The sequence below is a fragment of the Ornithodoros turicata genome, chromosome 7 (genome assembly GCF_037126465.1).
Source record: "Ornithodoros turicata isolate Travis chromosome 7, ASM3712646v1, whole genome shotgun sequence".
Taxonomy (NCBI): Eukaryota; Metazoa; Arthropoda; class Arachnida; order Ixodida; family Argasidae; genus Ornithodoros; species Ornithodoros turicata.
In genome coordinates this window covers 58,281,886-58,305,952 of record NC_088207.1, presented here as the reverse complement: position 1 = coordinate 58,305,952, position 24,067 = coordinate 58,281,886, and the positions used below count along the sequence as shown (strand labels likewise).

Genomic DNA, 24,067 nt, shown 5'->3' with positions numbered 1-24,067 from the left:
GCATCACTCTTGTACATATCAACGTTGCATTAAAGTTAAAAAAAAAAAAAGGTTAGCGGCCTGGCGTGTAAAGGGTAAATGGGGTAAAGGGCACGGCGCGAGCGGGTAAAGGCCTCCGCTTGTCGGTGGATAGCAAAGGTCGTGCTGAGGAATGGAAGGTGGTGGGTTCGACTCCTATACCACCGGCTGTGCTCTCTTAGATTTTTCCTGGGTTTTCCAGCAGACCTCCCTGACGAATGTCGGAACAGTTTCCCTTGAAGTCGACCCAGGACGCATACTAACCCCCTGTCCCACAATTCCTTACCGCTGTCTTCTCTCAATCTGTCCACATCTGTATGCCGCTCATAGCCCCAGTTGCTCCGCTGTGCTAACACGAATTAAATAAATAAAAACTACCAGTGAAACGTGACGCGCGTACCCACGTTGCACTGAAGCGACCGGTGTAACATGCACATTCAAGCCAGTGTAAGTTTTTCTGCACAGCAACCATCAGTGCAATTCACTACACTACACGCTTACACTACACAGTGGTGTAAGCACCGTAAAACTGTCGATATTCACGAGGTAATCTTGTACCGCGCATGCGCAAGATTGACAAACACATCTTCGATCTAAGAAGTTAACTTCAATATGGTACGACCAAAACATGCTTATGCTCCAGTCTCTTCCTGACTATCGACCTCTCCGCAGAGGACGCCAGTAATGTGATTGACATGTCGTACTCAGCGAGGGAAATTAAATCACGAATTGCCATCGCTCTCCTAACATCGACACCATCTGGAGGCCTGTCTTAAAGGGGTTGGGACACTTTCGTACTTTCGTAGATGTGGTTCATTACATCATGGATGCGTTCTTCTACGTGTAGTACTTAGCGACATACAAGACATCGAACACACTCTCGAGCAAAATGCCGACGTCAGAGAGCTCCGAGTTGCGACAATTCTTATTGGCAGCCGTAAGCACGTGACTTCACATGACTTCCCAGGGTAGTGATGTCAGAGCCGCAAGAGTTCCCAAGAGAGTATTCCCGGTGCTTATTACCCTCATCGCTGTGAAACCTTCAATGTTCAAATCGGTGCAAAGATCAGTATTTTAAATTTATCCGGGATAACCTGATGTGACCTGTCGCAATCCCTTTAATCCGCAAGTTGGTGAAATGTAAGTGGAGAGGGGCGCCGTGTACTAAATTAGTGCAGTAGTCAAAGCTATTCACGTACCCTTGTACAACGTACTCAATCTAAAAGCTGTCACCGTGCAATGCAGACCATTTTGTGGTTTCGAAACGCATTATATATTATCAAGAAAGTGGGTTATGTATAGTTTAATTGAAACGCGAGAATTCCTTCTTTTTTCCCTTGAGGAAGCGCGGAATGAGCTTCAACCTCCTTTTGCTCTTTTTCTTCAACCGCTTGTCAAGACAGCCTTCCGCTTCATCCATCTTCTTTTCGAGTGAGGCGATCTCGCTCTTTTGTTTAATTAAGGACAACGTGGACTCTTCAAGAATCCCTCCCGCCTCTTCAGGAGACTTCTGTAACGATCCGTCAGGTCCAGCCTGGGCTTCTGTCACCACTTCATCCTGGCTTTCTTCGTCGTCGGTACCGGAGCAGACGTTGTCACCCTGCTTGAAACCTCCGTTGGGACCCATGTAAGATTGGTAGTCATTCCAAAATGATCCACAACTACCCGCTGCTTCACTCATCTGGGTCATGGTACGGGCAGATCCGAAGACGCAGCTGTGTTCAGAGACTGCTGGACTTTCACCCTTTGCAGACTCGGAATCTTCAGGGCCCGAAGCAACGTTTACTCGTTTTTCGACGCTAGCCGGTGACAGATTTCCCCATGCTGAGTCAATATCGGTCCAGGACGCGGGGGCCTCCGGTGAGCAAACAAACCTTGTCTCGCTGGAAGTCACCGGCCACACACCTTGACATGTCTCCTGGTCTTGGGGTTCGTCGTTCTGAATCTTCTCTTCAACACTTACTGTGTCTGAGACGTTATCGAGGTACATTTCTCCCGCACTGTTACCGTCAAGGTTACCAACATCTTTGTCTACTTCGCTGCAATCTTCGGAGTATTCTTTTAGAGAAACATCGTCATGGACTTCTGCCTCAGGTGGTGTGCTGGGGGGTGGTACACCGCCAGCCAGACTTGGTGAAGAGAATGACCGCCGTGGCTTCGACGTTTGTTCGTTCAACAGGCATGGTGCTGACGAAGCGACGTTCTGCACACAGATACAGTGAAGGGCAGAAGAGTGATCGTCGACGTGGAGGGCTTCTAGCTCTTGTTCGCTCGGGTGGTCAGCGCAGCGTTGGTGGCTCTGGGTCCAGTACAGGTTAGCGGCGATGGAAGAGGCGATAAGCCCGCCTAGGATGAGTAGAGAAAAAATCGGGGCCCAGGTGAATGCAAGTGTGACGGATAAGATGGAGAAGACCACAAAGATTACGATACAGATAGCGGCCGTGACGGCGAGCTTCTTATGGCGGTGATAATCGTTGTCCATGTTTGACCACAGCACGTCTGATGGTTCGATGATTCTTCCTGTCCACGTGTGAAGTCACGCGACAAGATGACAATGTCTATGAGGACTGCTTCCTTCTCAATAATTTGTGTAGATTTACACGTACGGTCTTTCCTTCCCTTCTCAGTTCCCCTAGTTCCTTCTCAGTCCCTAGTGTACAGTGTACCCTTCAAGGATGTAGAAGGCCCTTGTACTGTCATACGTGGGTCTGTAATCAAAGGCTGTGAACCAGTTTAAAGCTGAGAAGAAGTAGAGAAAACAGTGCAACCCATGTCATTCATTGCTGCATTGCAACATAACGGAAATTGGTAGACGCAGACGCGTTGTGGCTAACATGACAACAAACAACATCGTTGTGTTGGGATAACATCCACGTGTAAATACATAATCATCCTTCGCGCTTTTGTAACGTCAGTAGGAAAAGGAATAGAAGGGAAAAGAAAAAATATTGCAAGTGTTTGACTGACCAGTTCCATGAGATAATAAAAGGAAAAAAAGCTTTGGACCGATAACTTTCTTTGCTGCGGGGTCCCCTTTGGTCACGTGACGTAAAAGTAAGTGGCGGCGGTGGTGGTGCTAATGAAAGAGCTCGTCATTGTCGGTCTCACAGAAGTGGGCAACATCACGACTAACGCTCTGTGGGAATGTGCGCCTTGGGCAGACTTCTAAGGGAAATACTTTTACAAGACGCCCTACGGGTGTGCATTGGTCATACCAAGACGCTCGCAATGTTGGACAAGACAGCACTTAGCATGTGGTCAGCGCGTAGTTCAGTTTTTGTATTGTACACGAAGCAACAAGCCAGGGAGCTTAATCGCTTCATCGTCGTTACGGTCGTTACAAGCTAACGAGTGGCGGGAAATTCAAAAAGGCGGGCGGGAAATTTAAAAAGGCGGGCACGTGATAAAACACGTGCACGGCGCTCTTCGCGCGATACGCCAAGGCCGTGGTAGACGTCACGCGCAATGTGTCACGTGTCCACCTTTTTGAATTTCCCGCCACTCGTTAGCTTGTAACGACGATGAAGCGATTAAGCCCCCAGGTCACGAAACGCCAATGGTCATGGAGATGGCCTTGGGTCAAGCCACATACTGTAACATTAAGGATTATAATAAATAAAGTAATCAATTGCACCAAGTGACTTCATAAATTTAATCACCCTCGTACTATAGGAACATTGTGGAGTACAAGGTACCGTTGTGGCCGGCCTTTACAAGTGTGAAAAGACACAGAAGGAACACAATAAAATCTTCGTCACATACAACGCTAGTTCTCTTTTCAAAGGACGAAACCATTCAATGAAAACGTACGAATAATTTTTTCTCTCCCTTGAATATCTCTGAGAGTATCCTGAATTTTTTTGTCTTACCGCTCCGACTAATTTCTTTCGCATCGCCCCTATCTGAGACACTGGCCGATAACCTCGTCCCTTCGGCCTTTATCTCAGCGGAAGGCAACGTAGATGTATCGCCCATGCCGTGACCCACAGGAGACTTCTTCCCTTCACCACACACAGGGCTCAGCCTCTCCGAAGGACTGCAATCTGGCGTTTGCCAAACCTCCTCCGCTTCGCGCAATATCTCAAAGTCACTAGTCGAACGAGCATTATTTGAACCTTGACCCGTTTCGAGGCTGTCAGACTCCTTCCTCTTCTCACTGGACGGCAAAGACATTGTGCGGCTCATCGCTTCTTCAGTGGCATTTTCGTCCGCTGAAGCTGGAACGTCATTGCACACAGCTGGCACGTCGAAGGAACTATTGAAACTCGCATTGCTCGAGCTGCTGGACGAGAGATAGCGCGTTTCCTTTACCGCAACTTCAAGGGGAACTGTCCTCAGCCCTTCCAGAGAGTCTCCAGCATGCTGGTTCTCTTCCTCCATCCCTTTAACGTGTTCCAGGGGGATACCGTTGTATGGTGGGGTACCTCGCAGTAACGTGCAGCCATGTGCAGACGTACAAGCTGGAGCACACAGCCGAGAGGAAGAGTAGAAACTAGCAGGGATCTTCTCTCGCGTGGAAAGACAGGGTTCCGATGTGCGGGTGCTACCACGTCGTCCCGAGCGATAGCCATCCAGTTGTCTACAGGTGATGGGACATTCTTCGTCGCTCGAAGTCTTGTTGTGGAGCTTCCTTTCTCGCTTTTTAGACGCGTAGACGCTGGTGGCGAGTGTGGACGTCAAAAATCCTACGACGATGAGGAAAGCGAACGTGACGTTTAACGTTACGGCAAGTGCTACACCGGTTGAAGCAAATACCAAGAAGACCGTAAACCAGATGGCGACAGTTACGGTGGAACGATCATTGACACGGCCGGGCTTCTTTGCTGGTGGGGGCGTTTCTGCTTTTCGTGATGTTGATGAGCGAGGTTGGACGCTGCTGCGGGCCATGCTTCTGGATGTTGATATCTGCTTCGGCTGGGTTTGAGTCAAAAAGAACCACGCGTTGCACGTGCTCTTCGCGCTCTTGCTACGTTGTTGTCTTCTGTGCCCTCTTGATAATGTGCTCACAGATTCAGGCTGTGTACTATTTCGTATCACAAGCGCTTCTCACCACACACAGTTCTCGCCAGATGATACTTCAGATAACTATTTGCTCGTCTAGTGGAATGAAGCCACGAATCATTAGCATTATCTTTTCAAAGTGTAATAACACCGTACTTTGGAACAACAACGTAAGTTTGACGCTATTTGGTAACAAAACGTCACTTTCAGCGCGGTCTGCGCGGAACTGCTTCAGAAACAAAGAAGGAACATCCTGAAGCTAATTAACGAGCATAATCCAGTTTGTGAATGACAGCTTATACTTCCAGGCTAACTTGTTCTCCGGAACGAAACTTTTTGTTATGCACAACAGGCTCGCGAAAATCCTGCGGGTGCCCACGCATCAAGTCTCGCGCGTAAACAACGCACCTTCACGCGCAGTGGCGACGGCGATTTCTCTAGTAGATAAGAAGGACTTCATCAGCGTCTGTTTACTTGTCGTTTGTGATGGAAAGCTGCTTGCTTCGCCCACATAAACAATCTTAAATTGTTGTTATTGTTTTGCATTCAAGTCCACGGAGGAAGTCGGCAGAACAAGGAACGTGTTTTATTTGCTGGCGTGCGTTACAGTGAGCTCCCTGAATAGCTTGGATTTTCTCCTCTTCCAAATTAAGACACTGCCCGCATTTTCCTTTCAGACATCTGCGACAAAGAAGATATTCAGATCCATTATTAAGGAAGTCTGAGCGCCGGCCACGAAGAAGAACGGAAGAACAGACAACAGCTCATAGAAACAGAAACATTTTATTGCAAATTATACAGTATGTACAACAAAGAGTGGGAAATTGAGGAGGAAACAAGGTTCAAAAGGGGCGAAAGACAGGGTTGGGCCTTTCTTCTTCGTGGCCCACACACAGACTTCCGTCATCATGGATTTGGTCCACCCACCCACCCGCCTGCGTTTATGCTATTCTATCAGGATAGGAAAGTTGACCGTTCTTCTAAAAATAAACAACTGCAGACTAACTGAAACAGTTGTAAGGTTGATAAAAGCAAACAGGAGAGACGTTCTGAGCAGGAACGAAATAAATTTAACGTAATTTAAGAAACTGCGAAAGAGTTAGATTGAAGATATGAGAGAATGCCTGAGGAAGAGAAGAGAGATAGGTTCGCGACTCTGCAAATATGAAGTTCACGATATTAACACCCCTAAAAAAGAACAACGTTGCTTCCATCCAAACGACAAACATTTGTCGAGCGTCGCGTCAGCCGGGAGGATTAGAGAGAAACGTCGGACTTAAATTCTGCAACATTTTCTCCCCTTTCGCTCTTCTAGCAATGTAAAGAAAGTGGAGCAACAATAAGAAAGACTGGTGTCGCGAATGTATAAAAGACGCCGGCGATGAATGGTCATGTTACGCACTTCTGCTGCGTACTGCTCACACGAACGTGTAAAAACGTATCTTATTACGACGTCTTATCTTGCTGCCAACGTTTCAGGGCTCTTTAGTGGCACAGATCAACCCTGCACGCTAGGCAACCCTTAGCGCTCTTCACGTTTCTGCGTACCTCATATCCTGCCTGCCCAGCGTCCTTTTTCTTATTTTAATTCCGTGTGAGCACAGCGATGCAACAGTGTTTATGAATATTATGCGTACAGGAGTGAACAACAGGGAAGAGTAGAAAAGAGGCGTTAGTGTACTTTCGAGGCCGACTTCAGGGACACATGTACGCCAACATCTGCGTACAAAGCTTGCCTGAAAACTTGAGGCAGCACAGCAAGTGGTGGGATTCCACCCTCACTCTAAGGAGAAAAAAAAGGGTGTGAAAAGGTCAACATAGCGTCTGATAAACGTTGTAAAAGGGTGGTAAAAGAAATTATCATATATCCAAATTGCTATAAAATGGTGTACGCCCTCCTCGCTCACCGGGCTTAATCGCTTCATGGTCGTTACGGTCGTTACAAGCTAGCGAGTGGCGGGAAATTCAAAAATGCGGGCGGGAAATTTAAAAAGGTGGGCACGTGATAGAACACGTGCACGGGCTCTTCGCGCGATACGCGAAGGCCGTGGTACACGTCACGCGCAATGTGTCACGTGCCCACCTTTTTGAATTTCCCGCCACTCGTTAGCTTGTAACGACCGTAACGACGATGAAACGATTAAGCCCGGTGAGCGAGGAGGGCGTACACCATTTTATAGCAATTTGGATATATATAATTTCTTTACCACCCTTTTACACCCTTTATCAGACGCTATGTTGACCTTTTCACACCCTTTTTTTTTTCTTAGAGTGAGGGTGGAATCCCACCACCTGCTAAGCGGTAACCCTATCATATCGTGGCAAGGGTTGGCGGACAACATGCTATGCGGTGAAGTTGTGTTTTGAGAGTGAGCTAGCAGGTTGAACTTTGCAACCTTTTAGGCACAACATATGCGACACCTATTACCTCCTGAAAGGTGTAACTGCTCCACCCTTTTTTCTAAGAGTGCTGCCACCACTCGGTCTTCAGCGTGACTCCGGAGTCATTACATATGATCGGATGCTGCACGCACTCGACAGCGCATTTCGTTCGTCAGTAGAGTGACGTCAGCAGACGACTGAGAGAGGAGGCCAATTGCAAAGGAATAGACCTGTGACACAACCTCAGTTTGGCTGCTTCACATCGCTCTTCATCAATCGCTTGAACATCGTTTAACTAAAATTGTTGTTGCTGTTGTTATCAATTACAAAGAGCCCATGCCGGTTCTCTCTCGCCCCACCAGGTTTAGCTCCTGGTGACTTCTTTTTCTTCCTCAAAGAAGAAACGGAAGAAAAGTGGCCACGTTTCGGCACGGTACACTCTTCGAAAAAAAAAAAGGGGGGGGGGAATATATGTTTATTAAAGATAAGGGTTGCGCAGTTACACCTTTCAGGAGGTAAAGGTTACACCTTTCGGAACTTGTCACATAGGGTGTGCAAAAAATGTTCCAAAGTTCTACCTACGAATGATATAGGGTTACCGCTTCTCATTCGGTGAGCGAGGGGTGCGTACGCCTTTTTGTAGCAATTTGAATATATGATAATTGCTTTTACCACCCTTTTACACCCTTTATCAGACGCTATGTTGACCTAGGCGGCAACTATAGAAGATACCACCTCTTGACACTCCTTTTTCTTAGAGTGTAAACGGGATTGAGAACGAATCTAGATGGAAATTGAAACGTCACAGCAAAAATATTTCCAAGGAGCGGCTGAAGCACAAACCGAAGCGCCGTGGTCATTACGTAAAATTTTGACAGCGCGCTCATAATTGACATGACCTCTTCCTGAACGCATGAAGACAGCGTTCCAACGTCTCCGAAAACCCGACTAAGCTGGAAGCGTTGAACTAACTTGGAGCACGTTGCGCTTTTCAGTCTCCAGGCCACTTAAAATGACACTGCACAGCTCGCACTGCATGTCGCTAAGGGCGGATATAGCGTAACCCCCTATGAGTTTAATTAGACGACAGACGCCTAATGACCTTAAGTTACTTGTCAGAAGTTCTGTGTGTCTGTTCACGTCGGTGAAAATCAGTGCACTTCTCATTTTGTGCGAAGGACTGTTTAAAGTATGGATGAATGAATGTTCAATAAAACCCTGCTTGACACTCGGGCTGTGGGTTCGAACCCGTTCGGGGACGCCATCAACTTAATGGCACGGTACAAGCTGTATGCTCACGTCGTTCTAGTAGGCAACGTGCTCATTGAATACTTGGTGGAATGTGATCAGATCAGATTTCATTGCACGCCCAAGTACACTGAGGATTCGCAAACCACGGGCCCGTGCACGATAGTTGCGCATAGTTATCCAGTGAGATAAACCCCCGAAATATTACTATTATTATTCTAGCCTTCGACCTATCACAAAGTTACAAGGATCATGCAAGATTTATGATTAGATGAATCACCCCAGGCCATAATCATGATTTATTTGTGGTTGTTGTTATGATTAGATGCTTACCGGTACATCACTTCCACTGAACGTAGCCTTTCCTTTCTCACATAATAGTACCTGCCAAATACTTGCAAGAGAGTTTCAGCCGGATATTTTTTTATTTTTTTTTCAGTTACAATACTGCGTGGTCGCTGCTTTCTAACAAACGTGCTCGCCATTAATACTTGTAGATCATTACGCACAACTCTGCTAGTGATAGAGAACCCTGACGTGCCTTTAAACACCTCACCTAACTCGGAGTGCAGGGCCTCGGAACTATAAGGCGCCAACAAAACGAGAGAGGCATCTTCTAAATTGCTCCTTCGCAGGAGTTGATGGCCCCTCGTTAAATGGGCGTAAGCTGCAATAAAAGGACTCAAGGGGTTTGCCACGCTGCCAGGGAATCAACACACAGGAAGGGAAAGAAAGGCCAACGGGGCGTCCTTGGGACCCAAAAATGTCAATAAATGAAATGCCTGAACTGGAAGTACATCGTGATTCTTATATATTCGTGCCCAACTGACGGGATATTGGGTTATGAAAGAGGAGGGCAGTAATCAAGTTAAAGATCAATGAGTCCATAAAAAGTTCGTTGCTGATAACAGATGGAGGGAGGCATGCTGTCTTCGTTTACGAAGCAAAATGTCGAGCCAAGACATCGAGGAGGTGCACTTAAGGTTATGTTGGACGTGGATCCGTTAGCAGAAGAAATGACATGCACGTACATTGTCTTTTTTTTTTCTTCTTTTTTTAGGCACGGTCAGGGCTACGACGACATACCATTGTAAACGACACTCCCCGCCTTCGAGCTCTTACGCATTTTGCGCACAATATACCGACACTAAGCGGAACGCTGCCTAATAATTAAATACGCAAAAAATAGCGTGGTACGACGTAATATATGTACCTCAATAGCCGCTTCTTTGTAACTGTCTGCTTTCTGGGTGGTGGCCCTGAATTCTGGTCATGTAAGAAACACGGTCTGTTTAGAAATATGCAAAGTAGGCTAAGCCTGGGTCCCGTATTAGCTCTCCATTCATTGTACGCCCCGTCTTCGGGCCTCCCGCCGAGTAAACTCTTTGCGCAAGGAATTAGTCGGTCGCTTCTCATCGCGCAGCATGACCCCGCAACATGCGCAATGCGGGCATAGGAAGGAAGCTTCAAACAGACGTGGTCCTGCAGGAAACGTTTTCGTCGACCTTGCTTCATTTGGGTACACGTTGTACGCGTCTCTTGGAAACTCGTTTTTGTACGAGCTAAACAGCATGGTTCCAGCGAGTTAAATCAATCGGTGTTAATAGTTAATGTTAATTATGTTAATGCATATTAATGTAATAATGTTAATAATTGTTTAATTTATCTATGAATCAATCAACCAATTCAATCAATCGGTGTTCAATAGTTGGTTAGAGTTCAATATGGCGGACAAAGCAAACCCAACATAGAGTTATGTCGAATCTGCTTCTTTGTCCGTCGTCTCTTTGGTGGTGTTATTCCTCAGTATGTCTAAGTTGACCGACTTACTACGGTTTAATATTGCATTTCTCTCGTATTTCTTTTGTACACATCAATATAAGATATCAGCCTGGACCTCTCCCATGATTAATCACGTGCTGGAAAACTGTATACGAAAATGGTGTGGCGCATTCTTCTTCTTTTTCTTCCTTTCTTTTTCTCAGTCGGAAAGATGAAAAGCGTAAAGATGCTAGAAACTAGGACGCTGTGTATATGTCGGAGTTGTTTATCTCGTACAGTGAAAAACACCGTTGCCGAGCAACGAAATAAAAATCATGGAAGAATAATCCGTCGAAACGACAGCAACGAAGCCCACAACGTTGTATGTACTTTTTTTCTTTTTGGAAAAATAGGCGGAAAAATGCGGATTTACCGCGCGAAAGTGAACTGTACACAATGCTTTCGAGGATTCTCCCTCTTCTCTCTCTCTCTCTCTCTTTGTTTCGTTTGTCGTTTCTTTCCTGTTCCCTTTCGTCATATCCTCACCCAGACGCACAAACACCGAGGCTTGCGGCAATTTTATCAGTCTACGGTTATGTACATTACAGAAGTTGAGTCAACAATTAGCAGAGAGGCAACATTGACTTTTTGGCGAGGCTGAAGCAGCGCCGTCCCAAGGCCAACTTTCGCCTGGGGCAGGACGACAATGCCCCCCCCCCCCCCCCCCCCCCCCCCGACAACATATAAGCACACTCCAAGCGCTGTCAAAAGACTGCGCCAATGACTGGGAAAAAAATCTAGCTTATGTTTTCTGAAACGACATCGTGAACCTTCTACGTTCTCCTAAAACTCCATCATGGTGCACGATTCCTTCTTCGTCCTGTGCCCGCCTTGCTGAAGTGAATGCAGACGGCGCTCTCTCGAGGAGAACTTAGTCACGCGAAAGTTTGTGCCGACGAGGCCTTCATTATTTCTTCATCCGCGTGCCGCGCTCAATAACTGAATTACCAGCGGCACGGCAGAGTGTAGACGGCGTTCGGCCGTTAGTGGTGGCTCCGATGTCACGCTTAAGGCCGGAAGGTGGTGGGTTCGAATCACCGGCTGTCCAAAGGGGGGGGGGGATATGTTTAATAGAGCGAAAGAAAAAAAAAACGGAAACGGCTGTCCAAGGTTTTGCCTTGAGCTTTCCGGCAGGCCATCCAGACGGCGTAGTTACCCCATGAAGTCGGCCCAGGATGCATACAAACGGATTTACTTGTGGAATCGCAAGCCACCACTCCTTTTTCGCTTACCTTTCCTAATAAACATATTCCCCTCACCCACTCGTATCTCTCACTCCTTCCTGTTGTCCACTCTTCGCGTCCGTACACCTCTCATATATACATTCGCTTCGCGGTGCTCGCAAGGAATAAAATAATAATCGTAATAACAATAATAATAACGGAATAAAAGTGCAAATAAAAGAATTAGGGAGTGACGACGCACAATTGCCAAACGTTGAGTAACAGATGAGACGGTGGTTTCGCGTTGTATTCCAGCTTCCAACCCGGGAAACAGGGTACCAGCTGCACACGGTGCAAGTAGTAGTGCAGAAGTCACCATCACGGAAGAGACAGGTGACTATCACAGCCGACTGGCCCAAAATGTATGCAATTTCAGGCTCTTGGGGGTTGTGATTATTGCAGGTACTTGCGGATCATCGACATGGTGGTTACATCACCAAACTTCCTGGTGAAGACGCCGCCTTCCACTATTAACTGAAAAGCTACTCCAAGTCATTCGGGTCATTAATAGAACGGAACTCTAATACAACCTCAGATGACAATGATGATCATAAGAAAAAAAAAAAAGGAGGTGAGTGATGGGGGTTATGTCTACTGGTATCTCAATCTTAATCAGCGTGCCCATGAACAGCATAAGCCATTGTAATGATGTGCATGAATGGAACAATATAGGGAACAAGCCAGTAGTACCTTCGTTTTTCCCAATTTTTTTCTTTATTCACATCACATCACATCACCTTCGTATATTTTTTTTTACATTCAAACTCAAATTCGTTACTTGATTAACGCCGAGAACTGTTAACATTTAGGTTCAAAATGCCTACATAATGTGAAATATTTCGCGTATAGAAGTAATACAATCCGCGTCACAATGGACATAGACATGAGCAAACGCAAGGCACCAAATTAAGCAGAACTGCGGGAAGTCTTAAAACATGCGTTCTTGAAACGAGAAAGAGATCGCAAAGTGCCGACTAGTGCGGAAGTTTGCAGGGATGTTGAACCGCAATAATTTCTTTGAGTAAGTTAGAAGGGAACAGTTATTTGCACGATACTCGATGTACAAAAGTGTCTGTTTATATACTGATCCACGTTTCGTCGTCTGTATAAAGAGGAAGTTTATCGAACTCTCGTTGTACAAAGTTGCACGACCATGCACCGCGTAATTATTCCGCACTGCTAATGAAGCCTCGGAAGAAATGCCTCTCTCGCTTCACTTTGCTTTGCGGGAAACAGCTGCGCCGGTTGTGAGTTCCCGCGCAAGTGCATGAGGGTTGACGCTCCTCATAGTGAGTTGTGCTGCCCATTAACAGCTGGAGCTCGGACGTTAGACTAGTAGTAGTTACTTTACGAGATGAGGGAGAGGGAGCCACGGTTGTAAACGTTGCAGGTGTCGAAGGGACAGTTGTAAAGCGTTGCTCTTTGAGTCTGATACTTTGACTTGGTTACGCTACAAATAAATTTGCGACTGGAAGCTGAAACGCAATAGGCTGTATACTTCGCCCGTGAGAGTGAACTCAGCCTGTGAACTCAGTCGTGAAATCTCATTCTTCTTCTGTGCCCCACTCTCACCTTCAACGCATTAACCTCATGCTTTCTTTTTAAAGTCATCTTCTGTGATTCATCTCATCATTCCTTCACCGTTTGTTAGTCATCTTTTTTTGTCATCTTTGTCTTTAATCTACCTCATCCTTCTTTCATCATCTGGTAGTTTTTCGTTTTTTCCTACTTTTCTTTCTTTCTTTCTTTATTTCTTATTCCTTCCTATTTCTTTCTTTCTTTCTTTAATTATTCTCTTTTCGTTTTATTTATTTATTATTATTTCTTATTTCTGGAATAGCAAGCCGACGTCCCGTTTGGCTGACCTTTCCCCGTTTTTTTTTCCTTTTCGTCTAATAAACATATCCCCCCCCCCCCCCCCGTGAGAGTACGCTTTTTATCGCGTACTTGCTGAGGGTGCTTATGCTTACATCAACTTATATATCTGTACCAACTATATATAAGCACATATCTTATATGTGATTGTATCAAAACTGTTTTCCACTTATAGCCGCCACATATTGGAGAAAAAAAGTAGTCCGGGTATCACATACGGCTCATTCAACACTCTACCGCCAAACCGTTTTCATCATTGTTTCACGTTTATTGGAGTCAACCTTACACGTGGACGCGAATAGTGGAACTTTATTTTTGCTGCGCGCCTTAAAAACTACATGGGAATAAACCAGTCTATGCGTAAGTAAGATCCAAGCATATGAGAAGAGAGAAAGACCAGAATATGAGCATAGCGTTTGCAAACCACATATCAAGTTGGAATCAGGCTGTTGTATAGTGTACGCGACCAGAAATTACATCTCGAAAAGCTTGTATGCATACACACGAAGAAAATGTGCTCCCTCTCTCAGTGTGCAATAAAACTTCCTCGTTCCCCGTGTTGACAGAAGCGAACACAGCGCTTCCAATATGTCCGCTATTTGCACTTTCATTTTCCTGTTCTGTAACGTTGTTTCGTTATTATCATTATACGGTCAAGACGATGTACAGGCACACTCTTGAGCCAGTGGAATGAACTGTAAGGTCATGGACTGCTGGGGAAATCTTTACGTTCTATTACATTCTCTTCTATTATTCTATATACATTCTATTACATTCTATGAGCTCTATGAGATTATATAGTTGTTAGCGGAGCTCATACCCGAAACTCTCCCCATTGTGGATAAGTGAGTGATCTCAAGAGTGGAACCTCGAAGCTGCGTCAGTATGGCCAAAGTTAAAATACGATCTACTAGCCTACATTTTCGCGATGGATGAGTTTTTTCTTTCTAATCAATCATTCAATCAATCGATCGATCGATCGATGAATATGTGACATGTCTCCTCGGACATGCAGATTTTGGGTTCCAACCCAACCGTGGATTCCAACAACTCGGTGGCGTTGTACAAGTAATACACACGTCGTGCTCAGCAAGGAGCGTTAAGTACAGTATGCCTTGTACTGAGATTTGAGCGCACGTTGAGGAAACTTCAAATTGTCAACACTATCATGCTTGCATGCGTGCCGTTACCCCAGCAAGCCTAAGGTGACGAGCGGCCAGTATTTCGAACAGTTCCACTTCTCGTCATGTTATATACTGCGGAATAATTGCAAAACACGTTAAAAATGGATAAGAGAGTATTTTATTTCTAAGTAATAATGGTTGTAACTCCACGTAACGAAGGTGGGCAATGCGGCGATTTCAAGTTGAATTTTCTGTAAAATCTCTAAATGACTATCGAAGAGGATTCTATCCTCAACTTCTCCTCAACCCCGAAATAAGGGTATGTTCAGAGTTCTTAGCTCTCCCACTACAGGACAGAAAAATGTTCTTCCTCGATGCTTATAGAGTGCAATTTTCTTTCCCATTTCTCTATTGTTAGAGTTTTGTAGAGTCAATATGTGGATTACACAGATGAAAGCAGGATGAAAGTAGAGCAAAGAGATCAATGCTTTATGTATGCTTTTCTGTTGTTGTTCGAGGCAACTCCAGCCGTACTAAACGGTGTGAATGAATTTCACTTCGAACGGAGACGACATCAAAAGAAGCGCCTCGCATTCATCGTGTTGAGCTACTCTCATGAACAACATGAATGACAGTACGGTGCGACAGCGCGTCCAGTAGATCCATACGCTGGCAGCGTCCCCTGTATATACAGAATGTTTTGTTTATTCGACATATATATATATATATATATATATATATTTTGTTTTCAAAAAGTTGTGAGCAGCGCTGATGCCATTTTGGCAGGCGGGTTATATGCGGCAAGGCGGATATCCCTGTCGGAAAGTGTATCTACTGGACGACTAATTAGCTAACATTATTAACTTATTAATTAGATGTTTCCTGGGAATTGCGAGATAGCAGAATTGGAGCCAGTCGTTATCCAAATTCATCGTCCTTGTTGAACACCCTGAGAAGCGAACGTATAGAGGCATAAATTGCCAAAATTTTGCTATGCAAATGAGTCTAAACCCGAACTACGCACTACTCGAGCGCAGAAAGAGCAACAAGTATTCCACGTGCTTTGGACCACGTGCTTTTTTTGAGCGATGGAGCTGACTGGAGTAGCCGCTAATCTGCTGGCCAGACAGACCGCTCTCCGGCCCAGAGATAAGGCGAAGGTCGCGGCGTTTCTGCGCTCGAAAAAATGCGCAGTTCTGGTTTCGGCTCATTTGCATAGCGAAGTTTGGCAACTTACGTCTCAAAGTACGTTCGTTTCCAGAGCTAGCTCCAATTCTGCTATCTCGCATTCCCCACGGAACTAAGCTTGTCAAGGTCTGGGGTAACACTTCCTTTACTCAGCTCAGCAGTTATTTACAAGAAAAACTCTCAGGCGACCCTTCTCTGCTTTCACATGTCAGAATCGTCCACACGCCAGTCCGCGTCTCCCTCGCTGTTCTCTCCTCCTCCGTCACCCTCTCCCCTCACTCCCGCTCGTCACGTGGCCGCCCTCCTCCGCCACCTAGTGGCGTTTTCCACAACTCGCTCCCCTCTTCCCAATCACTGGGGCGACCCTTACAAGCTAATTAATGAATTTTAGCTAATTCATCGTCCAGTAGTTGCATACGCTGTCAGGATGCAGAACCCTCCTGCAAAAATGGCATCAGCGCTGCTCTCACAGCTTTTATATATATATATATATATATATACAAAATATGTAACAAATAAAGAAAAACACCTTGTGTATCTCAAGTAACACAACCCTGGAGCAAAAATTGAACTCGAACCGGACGGTTGTACGGTGGTTGACGTTTGCATTCAGAGGAGCTAAGTCCAGATTGCACTGCCAGGGTCGACACATCCACACAGCTTCTCTTCTTTCGATCTGTCCACGTCTGTGCACTGCTCACAGTCGGGGATGCTTCGCGGTGCAAACATAAATAAGAAATGAAACCACACAAGTCCCCGCGCTGATGGCTGTCAAGAAACACGAGACATTTAGTTGGTCCTTGGAGACCTTTATTTTCCTGTTATATCCTTTCCCCCTCAACCTCCTCCTCTTCTCTTTCCTTTTGTTTCACTAACGAGTAGCACGCTTTACCAATTACAAAACTACAGGATATGTTTTTATTGCAATAACTCTTTCATGCGTGCAATAGAATCAATGCTCATCAAAGTTCAGAGTTTGTACGCCGTTAACTTTTTAATTTCTTTTTCTTTTTTTAGTTTCAGGACTCGAAAGAACGCTCTTGTTATCAGGACACGGATGTTAAGACCCGTTAATGAGCAGCCTCGTCTTTAAGCCACAAATTATGGGTATTTCAGCTCCATACTAAAAGGAGGAACTGGTTTCGATGTGAAGACAGGTTTCTTGGAAACTCTCGAAATAAAAGAAGAAGAAGAAGAAGGAAAGAAAACGCGTCAACGTTGAAACCTAATCTCTCGCTGAAGGAGAGATATAAGAGAAGTAACGCGGCTAATTTCTCCCTCATCATGTACCAGCTCGAATGCACCCTCGTCCCTTTTGATCTCGCTGAATCAACAGTTTTGATGCTGCTACATGAAACTCATTAACGCAAAGAAGTTCACGTTGTCGAAGCGCAAGATGTTTCACACCTGAGCCCGGCTCAGAAGGCAGACGCATGCGCATCGTTAGACTGAACAACAACAACAACAACAACAACAACAACTTTATTTGAATGATGATGAGGGGGGAGTTTCATCGCCAAGGGCGATACTGTACCCCATTACTGGCGGTAATGTGGTGAAATGGAATAATGGGTCACCTCACAGTGAGGACCCAAGTCCTACGATGTGGAAGCAGAGCCTTGGTGGGCTGGATTTGGCCATGAACCAAGCAATTCTGACGTAGTCCAGAGAGAGCGATAGTCCAACTGATTTAGAGACACAGAAAGTGTGGATCTGAAAGGCTGGTAGGGAGGGCAATGGAGAAGGATGTGCTCTAGATCTTCCAGATCACCGCAGTGACAGCATCTAAGGAGAGTCAACTTGCCGCAAGGCGTAACGCCACTGAGCTGTAAAAGCCACACCGAATCGCACCCCATGAGACTGAGAAACCCGACAGTCATTGTAATTCCACGTCTTCTTTGTGGTGCCCCGGCAGCGAGCGGTGAGCGGCAGTGAGCGGTGGTGCCCCGGCAGCTGTGCTGGACCCCCTGATTCTAGCAGTCCTCAAGGCCATGTTAGCGGCGTACCCGGACGCCGCTGGACTCCAGGAGGTCCAGGCCTTACTCGCTGCTGAAAAGTTTCTGACCGCGAGTCATGGACCATCTGTATAAGCGGGCTACTATCCTCCAGTGGAATGCGCGTGGTCTGCGTACGAAGCTACCGGATCTCAAGTTGTTTTTATTGAGGTACGGGCAAGTGCAACTGTAGTTTCCCGGCAACAATCAGACACGTTATAGAAGACTGTAGCCAGCACGTATGCGAGCGACGGGCCTTTAAATGTGAACTTGAACTGCTGTATCAGAGGCCATTCAACATCTGCAAAGTTCTCGGCCCATTGAGTAACCCTGCACATCGGTGCCCTGCATTTCGCGCTTTTCTTTCCTTTCTGAGGGCCACCGGCCTCCTTCAAGAACTGTAGAGGTTTCTTTTGTTTTCCTTCTCTCGTCATCCTTTCATGTGAACCTTTTTGGAGTGGGGTAGGGCCCTGCACTCAACGCAGAGAAACATCCCACATCATCATCTTTCATTCATTCATCTATGTTGTTGTTGTTGTTGTTATGTCTTCTTTGCGATGCAGCATTGAGATACGTTATCTGACTCTATGGCGAGCAACATGACGAACAGTCAGCAGTATCGGTATATGTCTTCCGCAAAAATGGTGACAACAAATGGTTTTGATATTAAACATTTTATATCCGCTGCAGCACGCCTAGTTGCTAAAGAGAGAAACGTCATACGGATGTAGAACTACGGAGGGAGTACGGAGGAGTAGAGGGAGTAGAGGTTCGCGAAGGATTTTGCGCTACTTTTGTGTCCATTTATCATCGCATGACCTGCTAATCGAAAACCGTAACACCGAGAACGGAGCAGCAGATGTACGACGGCAGCGATGGTTATGATACTGTACGTGTCATTTCCTCTTCCTAATGATGTACAGTAGCGCTCGTTGAGGGCGAACATATACGAACACGCTAAAGTAAATTAAGCGTGTCAAAAACCGAGTGAACTTAAAAATTAAGTACCGCTTTATTCCCGGTACGAACTAGGTACTTCATTGCTGACCCGAAAGAATGTAAAGCACGTTCCACAGAATTTGTTAAATGCGCAGCGAGTGATAAAGTAGAGAAAAAATATCTAGAGAGAAAAGCGATCAGAGCAAAAAAACGAGGCAAGCTCATTACGAACCTTCATTATGATGTGCAAAGTAGACTGTTACGGAAGGGAGCAGGACAATGGAGTTTTTGCTGGTGACACATTCTTTTCCAGTCTTCTTTTTTCTCTCTCTCTCGTTTGCGAAAAGGACGACGATGGAAGCAAAAGAACGAAAAGTGATGCCCCCCCCCCCTTCCCCCGCTTCGGAAGTCTTGTTTCAATATTGCACTTTCCCGCCTTACGTCCTCCCGCAACTCTAGACAACCCACTCTGCATATTCAACGAAATTCTCGCGTTTGGTGGAGTGGAGTATATTTGTCTCGCGCACAAAATGTGATTCTCCCGGAGGTCCCGAAAGGTCTTGTGTTTTTCGCCCGCGAGGCTACAGTTTCGGCAACATATTGTGCCGAACTTGCACATCGGAAGTGTCTTTGTATAGACACTAGACACTCTGCAGCCTTTAGTCCCTGATTATAGGGGTCCCTCGCCAGACACTCTCTGCCATCGATCTTTTCTTGCATTGTCTCTTTTTCTGTTCCGGTAGAAGTACACACACGCACGCACGCACATATTGATGATGAATTATGCCTGTTGTAGTCCGCTGAGACCAATGGCCCATTCCACTGGATGGAGAGAGCGGAATTGATTAAGTGATTGATGGATTTATATATAGAAATATGGAGATGTGAGACCCGAGAAAGCCGGGTCAGGCTACTCCAGTATTCGCGAATAGAAAAGAAAGTAGAAAAACCAACCTCAAGATGACGAAGCGGCATTCGGACAAAAGGGCAAAATTATAGCAGCTAGAGTAGATATCTATTCCGCATTAAGTTGAAGGCTCGAGTCAAGCATATAGCTTGATCGAACGCTCCGGTCTCGGGGCCGCTAAAACTCTGTGTACGGGCGTATGTTATTATAGCAATAGTACGACACGGTCTCCGAAGACCACCCAACATCTTTTTTTTTTAAAGGATTATCCATTCGTTCATGCCTGAAATCTCGAATCGCAAGTTACGTCTGCATATTACGTACCTTCATACCAATCTAAAACACTTCGAGTACCTTAGAATGTCTCTCTAATGCATAGAATACTTTGCATCCTTACACTGTGATACTGTTCTGCAACTAGGTCCCCGCCATATCTAACAACTACGTTTGTTGAAGGTCGCTACCTGAATGTTCCGAATCCTCTCTGGCGAAATCCCGTGCTAAGGGCATGCATGATTACATGACTGTGTGCCGAAGCACGCCATTAATGGCTGAATCAATACTACACCGAGACGTCCTTCAGAAAGCCGCGTATTGACATTCAGGTAGGAGGAATACGGAAGTTATAAAAACGTCCAGCATGTAGGTACCGTATGGACATTTTGGTTATGATAAAGTTGTGCGTAACGATATAAATATGCTATGAATGTTAATTCTAGTTGTCTATTTCGTTTTCCCGCTCTATTGATTGAGTGCCCGTGAGTATGTGAGGGACCCAGCTGTGATTCAGGGTTTTGATTCATAGCGTGTAAATAGCTAAACAGCTTTTGCAATGGAGCAAGTAACTCCCATGGTGGGTTGCTGAAAGCTCCCAGGGGTAATTTACTTTACTATTTCACTATTTTACTCTCACGGAAAACTTTGATGAGATCGTCAGCGGCTTTGAAGATTTCTACCGCTCTCTTTACACCAGCTCTCCCGTGGTACCTGCTGACGGCAGCGATCTTTTAGACGGGCTGCCGGTACTCTCGGCGGTGGACCTACTCTCCTTGGATGTGCCTCTGATTATAGAAAAGCTCGACCGTACCGTTGCCAACTGTGCCCATGGTACATGTCCGGGCCGAGACGGTCTCCCCACTGAATTTTATGCAGCATTGTGGCCTGTCATACACTCTTAAATTTCAAACACCCTTTAGGGTGTAATCCGGGTGTAACTGGGGTGTAAACTAATTTTTTACTCCCAAATTACACCAGCTCGAAGAAACATCCTGGGATGAGGGGTGTTAAATGGGTGTAATAATAACGTAACACCTTATTTACAACGTCCACTGAGCTCGGGTGTAAAAGAGGCGTAAAATGGGTGTAGCGGGCATAGACCTTTTACATGAACTGTATTTCTTTTGAAAGCACAGTGATATGCTTCATGTTACCTACAGATACATACAATAGGGCACCTCAGTAGAAATTTTGGGTTTACACTCTAAATCCTGTGACGAACATGTGCCGGTTAAAAAGTTCCCTCAGAAAGTACAGCCGGTACACAGCCGTAACAGTCTGGAAGCAGCCGTAACAGCTATCAAATAGCAAGCTCAACGATCCCTATCGCCAAGTATGTGTGCCCCGCTGAATAATATGTGTGCCTCCTGAGCCGTATACTCGTGTGCTTGTCGAATAATCCGTGTGCCGGCTGAATATGTGAGCCTTCGCTGGAGCGTACTACGTTGTTCCGCGCTCCGCCCGTGAGGAGTGACGTGGCACCGCGTATTCTACCGCAGTGCATTCGTCGCTGCGTTCGTGCCTGTTATGTGCGCTGCAACCTCGCCTTTGAAAGGACGGCAACCTTTCTTTTTAATTACAAGTTTAATGTTTGCTTAAGGTAAGTCAACCTGGCTGTGATGCAACGTACGACGCCTGCGTTTTACTTGTGTTTAACAATCGTTCTGTTGCAGACGATGAACACATTGCAAATGGCGGCAGGAGTGGATCCGCTACATCGGTGAAGCGACGATTTATATTACAAGCGAGGCTAATTGTATTCTTTCTTTATAGGTGAACATGGGACTGTATCGACTACAAGGACGTGAGTTACAAAAAGCTGTAATATTCTAGCATTAACGTTTGAACAATACCAATGTGATGTTCACTTCGGTTTCTTTTCAGGTAGTGTCCTGTCTTAACGGTCACGCATATGCGTGCAAAACTGCAACTGCTTCTTACATCGAAGAGGGGTCTGGTGCCACATGCTCGGACAATTATTCGTCGGCCATTTCGTTTGAGGAACTGTCGTGTTCGTCACTAAGGATGATCTTGGTTGAGCTTTGCAGTGCCAGCCTGGTGCATCGGAGGGGTTGTGTCCATGCAACGTGTGCTCCATATGTGTGTGTGTTGGGATTAGTGAACCGTGTATGCTTTCCATTCGGCCAACGATGATGTACTGGATGAAATTTAAAGGTATGTGCACGCCAATAAAATTTGGTGTTTCAAGTTCAATGTCCTTGGTGCATTTTTCCCCTATTTTCTTCTTCTTCTTTTTCTTTTTTTTGTGAAGCCTGGAGATAATTTTCTGTTAGAGAACTCGAGAGGCATAATGTGTCTCGCGTATTAGTTGGTACAAGTATTCCTTCATTACGTCCGGTACACTGTGGCTCCTGGCGTCTGCAGCGGTGTCGTCCGGGGCACAGGGCACCTACAGCTTTCGCAGCCTTCCTCTTGAAGTCATCTGGTGCGCTTTTTGAGAAATGTGCCAGTTGATCAGGCGGCACATATCCGTCAATGGGTTTAGAATGTACATTGTACCTATTTGAGACGTACTTGTCTGAAGTTTGGGTTTCGGGCTTTCACAGCATTCTGCAGCCTCTGTGAAGAGTCGTTGCAAGTAGTAAGCAGCAGGCAGGTCGGGAAAAATCTGCTGTGCCTGTTTATTACTCACAACCTGCAGCATGCCGCAGAAAGCAGCGAAACCATGAAACCCAAATGACAGACAGTATGTCGCCAGCAGTACATGTCCAGCTCAATATGACTTTTTTTCAGAGCATTCAAGAAAACCTGTGAAGCAAAAAAGCCGCTGCTTCTTGCTCGCTCTTTCGCTGCTCCTTGACGGCACATTAAGCTTTGGCACACTTTGATATACTGGCGTCAGGAGTTTTAAAGCAGCGTTGCCCAGCAGGACTTTACATCATTCTTGTTGAATGTTTCTTTTAAGACCCCAGAACTAAGGAAGACCGAGCTTTGTTATGGCAATGCACAAAGCAGATGCTTTGTATCCTGGCAAGCAAGAGTTTCATGCCATATATAGCTTCAGTGGTAATTACGGTTATAGTATTGATATGTGGTGTTTGTCTGGTTTGGCCTCATTAGCAATACAAAGGATTGTAACTGCGGTAGCAATTGGACCTCAAGCACTATGAAATAAAGAACCTGTATACTAAACCTACGCCTGGACTTTTCTTTTCAGGTGCATTTCCCAAATGCTGCAGTGGCTGTGCATTTCGTGCTCGTGGAAATTTCTTGTGTCCACAGTAATTAGCAGAGAGGCACTCCCCTGAATTATGTATGAGTAATTCAACTCCTCATTTATTGGACTGCGTACAAGTGAATAGATTCACAGTTTCTGGCTGCTGGCATTTGTGAGAACTATAGCATCTATCTCTCAAGTAGCACATGTATTACTTGACAGATAAACAACACCTTTTTGAAGGGTGTAATATTACCAGGGGTGTTAAATTACACCCTAAAGGGAGTGAGTTATAGCACTTTTGGATTACACCCAAAAGGGTGTTTTTTAAGTAGCAAATTACACCCTTTTTTGAGGTTGTAGCCGGTGGAAAAGGGTGTAATATTACACCCTAAAGGGAGTGAGTTATCGCACTTTGGGATTACACCCTTATTACACCCTAAAGGGTGTAAAAAAATTAAGAGTGTAGGCAAGTTCTTCTTCCAAGTCATACAGCTATGCCTATCCGGACAGCCCTTTTCTGCCTCAATTGGATTTGGGCACATTGTTGTCTTACCCAAGAAAGGTGGTGACCGTGCCGACCCGGAGAACTGGAGACCCGTGACTCTGCTTAACTCTGATTACAAGTTTTTAGCATCAGTTTTAGCCCAGCGCATCCAGAACGTGTTGCCATCGATCGTTCATCCCTCTCAGACTTGTTGTGTCCGCGGTCGTTGCATGTACGGCACGCTATCTGGCTTGCGTGATGTCCTGTGCCATGCCCCTCGCCAACAATGGCTGTTTTTTATCACTCGATCAAGCAAAAGCCTTTGACCGTGTCGAGCACCAATACCTGCTTACTGTGCTTCAGGCGTATCATTTGCCACAGTGGATATGCAACACAATCGGTCGCC

The 24,067-nt window shown here is 45.7% G+C and overlaps 1 protein-coding gene and 1 long non-coding RNA gene across 4 annotated transcripts in view; one reads left to right on the top strand and one right to left on the bottom strand.

Annotated features, from left to right (window-relative positions):
• LOC135401734 (synaptotagmin-5-like) overlaps positions 1 to 24,067 on the bottom strand; it is a 188,761-nt gene that overhangs the window by 130,648 nt on the left and 34,046 nt on the right. The gene's annotated exons all lie outside the window — the stretch shown is intronic.
• LOC135400154 (uncharacterized) lies at positions 21,478 to 23,637 on the top strand. 2 transcript variants are annotated; one of them, XR_010424541.1, is made up of 3 exons: positions 21,518 to 21,800; positions 21,881 to 22,171; positions 22,751 to 23,637. It is a non-coding gene; the product is annotated as an uncharacterized LOC135400154 (long non-coding RNA). The 2 variants fall into 2 exon arrangements; XR_010424540.1 differs by lacking the exon at positions 22,751 to 23,637 and having other exon boundaries at positions 21,478 to 21,800; positions 21,881 to 22,210.